This window comes from Lolium rigidum, chromosome 4 (genome assembly GCF_022539505.1).
Source record: "Lolium rigidum isolate FL_2022 chromosome 4, APGP_CSIRO_Lrig_0.1, whole genome shotgun sequence".
NCBI classification, from domain to species: domain Eukaryota; kingdom Viridiplantae; phylum Streptophyta; class Magnoliopsida; order Poales; family Poaceae; genus Lolium; species Lolium rigidum.
The window spans coordinates 199459434-199464317 of record NC_061511.1 but is presented as its reverse complement, the minus strand read 5'-3'; positions in this window follow the sequence as shown (position 1 = coordinate 199464317).

Below are 4884 nucleotides of genomic sequence, written 5' to 3'. Positions count from 1 at the left end.
AAATTAAAGTACAGAGCTCAACTGAAAAATAAGATACATGGCCAGATTCGAATGTTGGAGCCATTCAATCATAGTCGTGCCTAGCCCTATAATAGTCGCCACTCGTAGTCATCATAGTCGCCGACGTCATCGTCGCTACCATCGGGGTTGCGGTTGTCGAACCTCGGCGGATGACCACGCGTGGGCTGGGATTGAGGGTAGCGCAGGCGGGGGCCGCGATAGGCCATGACGCTCTGGAGAGTCCGGCCGCGCCACCACATCCGACGGCCGGCCTCTTTGAAGTTCGAAGGAGGTGGGCCGTCCTCCTCGTACCTGGCAACCGCCCTGTCACGCCGATTGATGAAGAAGCTGTCCCAAGTCGGGCTGTAGTCGGGATGCCACTGGGGATTCCTCCGCTGCTCAGGCGTGAGCTCGAAATAGTAGTGGTTCGTGATGGCCATCTCGCGTAACGCACGACGCCCTGTCGAAGGAACAAGACAAAGTAGAAGCGGTGCCGTGCCTATAAAAGGAGCATCGATACGCCTTGCCAAGCAGATCAACAAGCCAAGCACAGTTTCATTCCCATGGATGAAGGAAAGGGTTGGGAAATCTCCCGTGGCGCAGCTTCTCGAAGATGTTGTTGGTGCACACGCCCTACGGCATCTTCGGAAGCTGCTCCTCGGAAAAATTTCCCTGCAAGCCCGTGAAAGACTCCGTCTCCTCTAACAGTGTTGGGGAAAGGGTTCTCATTATTACATAAATGTAGAGATTGTCTTGGGAACTATATATGAAGAATACATTATTACATCGCCATCTAGTGTTGTGATCTTCTACGCCGTAGCCATGGAGAATCTTCATCATTTAGTAAGATGCTTGGGTCAATTTTCACCGTGAAGGGCGGAATTTCTTTAAACTTATTATAATCTTCTGACATGTCTGTCTTGTCATCCACTCCCACGATGTTTCTTTTCCCCGAAAGAACTATGTGGCGCTTTGGCTCCTCGGTTGATATATTATTTTTTTGATTTCTTTTTCTTGATTTGCTAGACATGTCCTTCACGTAGAAAACTTGAGCCACCTCGCTGGCTAGGACAAATGGCTCGTCCAGGTACGCAAGATTGTTGGGATCCACTGTTATCATACCGTACTTATCGTCAATATGTATACCGCTGAGCTTCACTCATTTGCACCGAAACAAAGGGACCTTAAAAGTGGGACCATAGTCAAGTTCCCATATCTCCTCTATGTATCCATAATATGTGGTGGTCCGCCCATTCTCGTCTTTTGCATCGAAGCGGACACCGCTGTTTTGGTTGGTGCTCTTTTTATCTTGATCGATCGTGTAAAATGTATTCCCATTTATCTCGTACCCTTGGAATGTACATATGTTTGAAGATGGTAACTCGGCCAACAAGTACAGCTGCTCCACAACAGATGGGTCATTAATGAGATGTCTTTGCAACCAAGCTGCCGAAGGTATTCATGTGTTGACGTGTAATCAAGGACTCGGGCTGGCCCGGGTTTATTTCTCGTAAAGCATTCTTATGTTTCTCGATGTACGGAGCCACCAAGATGGAATTGTATAGAACTGTGTAGTGTGCTTGATTGAAAGAAATCTTGTCCCTGCACACCATTGCTTTCCTTCCTATTGTGCCTTTTCCAGTCAGCCTCCCCTCATACCGAGATTCAGGAACACCAATCGGCTTAAGGTCAGGAAGAAAGTCAACACAAAACTCAATGACCTCCTCAGTTCCGTAGCCCTTTGAGATACTTCCTTCCGGCCTAGCTCGGTTATGGACATATTTCTTTAAGACTCCCATGAACCTCTCGAAGGGGAACATATTGTGTAGAAATACGAGACCGAGAATTCTAATCTCTTCAACTAGGTGAACGAGGAGGTGCGTCATAATATTGAAGAAGGATGGTGGGAACAACAACTCGAAGCTGACAAGACATTCGACCACATCTTCCTGTAATCCTGACAAAGTTTTTGGATCCATTACCTTCTGAGAAATTGCGTTGAGGAATGCACATATCTTCACAATGGCTAGTCGAACATTTTCTGGTAGAAGTCCCCTCAATGCAACCGGAAGGAATTGTGTCATAAGCACGTGACAGTCATGGGACTTCAGGTTCTGGAATTTTTTCTCCTTCATATTTACTATCCCCTTTATATTCGACGAGAAACCAGATGGAACCTTGATACTGAATAGGGCTTCAAAAAAGATCTCCTTCTCTTGTTTGGTAAGAGCGTAGCTGGCAGGCCCTACAAACTGCCCTGGATGATTGTCGTTTCGTCCTTTATGACTTTCCTGGTCCTCCCGTGCTTCTGGTGTATCTTTTGTCTTTCCATACACGTCCAGAAAACCTAGAATATTCACACAAAGATTCTTGGTCAGGTGCATCACGTCGATTGCAGAGCGGACTGATACGTCTCCGACGTATCGATAATTTCTTATGTTCTATGCCATATTATTGATGATACCTACATGTTTTATGCACACTTTATGTCATATTCGTGCATTTTCCGGAACTAACCTATTAACAAGATGCCGAAGTGCCGATTCTTGTTTTCTGCTGTTTTTGGTTTCAGAAATCCTAGTAACGAAATATTCTCGGAATTGGACGAAACGAAGACCCGGGGGCCTATTTTGCCACGAACCTTCCGGAAGACCGAAGAGCATACGAAGTGGGGCCACGAGGTGGCGACACCACATGGCGGCGCGGCCAAGGGGGCCCGCGCCGCCCGTGGTGTGGGCCCCTCGTCGGCCCCCGACTCTGCCCTTCCGCCTACTTAAAGCCTCCGTCGCGAAACCCCCGAGGCGAAAAACCACGATACGGAAAACCTTACCGAGACGCCGCCGCCGCCGATCCCATCTCGGGGATTCCGGAGATCTCCTCCGGCACCCTACCGGAGAGGGGATTCATCTCCCGGAGGACTCTACACCGCCATGGTCGCCTCCGGAGTGATGAGTGAGTAGTTCACCCCCGGACTATGGGTCCATAGCAGTAGCTAGATGGTTGTCTTCTCCTCATTGTGCTTCATTGTTGGATCTTGTGAGCTGCCTAACATGATCAAGATCATCTATCCGTAATACTCTATGTTGTGTTTGTCGGGATCCGATGGATAGAGAATACCATGTTATGTTAATTATCAAGTTATTACATATGTGTTGTTTATGATCTTGCATGCTCTCCGTTACTAGTAGAGGCTCGGCCAAGTTTTTGCTTTTAACTCCAAGAGGGAGTATTTATGCTCGATAGTGGGTTCATGCCCGCATTGACACTTGGGACGAGTGACGAAAGTTCTAAGGTTGTGTTATGCTCGTTGCCACTAGGGATAAAACATTGGCGCTATGTCCGAGGATGTAGTTGTTGATTACATTACGCACCATACTTAATGCAATTGTCTCGTTGCTTTGCAACTTAATACTGGAAGGGGTTCGGACGATAACCTCGAAGGTGGACTTTTTAGGCATAGATGCAGTTGGATGGCGGTCTATGTACTTTGTCGTAATGCCCAATTAAATCTCACTATACTTATCATGTCATGTATGTGCATTGTTATGCCCTCTCTATTTGTCAATTGCCCGACTGTAATTTGTTCACCCAACATGCTTTTATCTTATGGGAGAGACACCTCTAGTGAACTGTGGACCCCGGTCCATTCTTTTAATACTTGAAATACAAATCTGCTGCAATACTTGTTTTACTCGTTTTCTCCGCAAACAATCATCTTCCACACAATACGGTTAATCCTTTGTTACAGCAAGCCGGTGAGATTGACAACCTCCACTGTTTCGTTGGGGCAAAGTACTTTGGTTGTGTTGTGCGGATTCCACGTTGGCGCCGGAATCTCCGGTGTTGCGCCGCACTACATCCCGCCGCCATCAACCTTCAACGTGCTTCTTGACTCCTACCGGTTCGATTAAACCTTGGTTTCTTACCGAGGGAAACTTGCCGCTGTGCGCATCACACCTTCCTCTTGGGGTTCCCAACGGACGTGTCAACTACACGCATCAAGCAAATTTCTCGGCGCCGTTGCCGGGAGATCAAGACACGCTGCAAGGGGAGTCTCCACTTCTCAATCTCTTTACTTTGTTTTTGTCTTGTTTTATTTTATTTACTACTTTGTTTGCTGCACTTATATCAAAACACAAAAAAATTAGTTGCTAGTTTTACTTTATTTACTCGTCTTGCACTCTATATCAAAAACACAAAAAAATTAGTTTACTTGCATTTACTTTATCTAGTTTGCTTTATTTACTACTGCTAAAATGGCTACCCCTGAAAATACTAAGTTGTGTGACTTCACTAGCACAAATAATAATGATTTCCTATGCACACCTATTGCTCCACCTCGCTACTACAGCGGAATTCTTTGAAATTAAGCCTCGCTTTACTTAATCTTGTCATGAGAGAGCAATTTTCTCGGTGTTAGTTCCGATGATGCTGCTGCCCATCTCAATAATTTTGTTGAACTATGTGAAATGCAAAAATATAAAGATGTAGATGGTGACATTATAAAATTAAAATTGTTCCCTTTCTCATTAAGAGGAAGAGCTAAAGATTGGTTGCTATCTCTCGCCTAAGAATAGTATTGATTCATGGACTAAATGCAAGGATGCTTTTATTGGTAGATATTATCCCCCTGCTAAAATTATATCTTTGAGGAGTAGCATAATGAATTTTAAACAATTGGATAATGAACATGTTGCTCAAGCTTGGGAAAGACTGAAATCTCTAGTTAAAAATTGCCCAACCCATGGACTGACTACTTGGATGATCATCCAAACCTTCTATGCAGGACTAAATTTTTCTTCGCGGAATTTATTGGATTCAGCTGCTGGAGGTACCTTTATGTCCATCACTCTTGGTGAAGCAACAAAGGTTCTTGATAATATG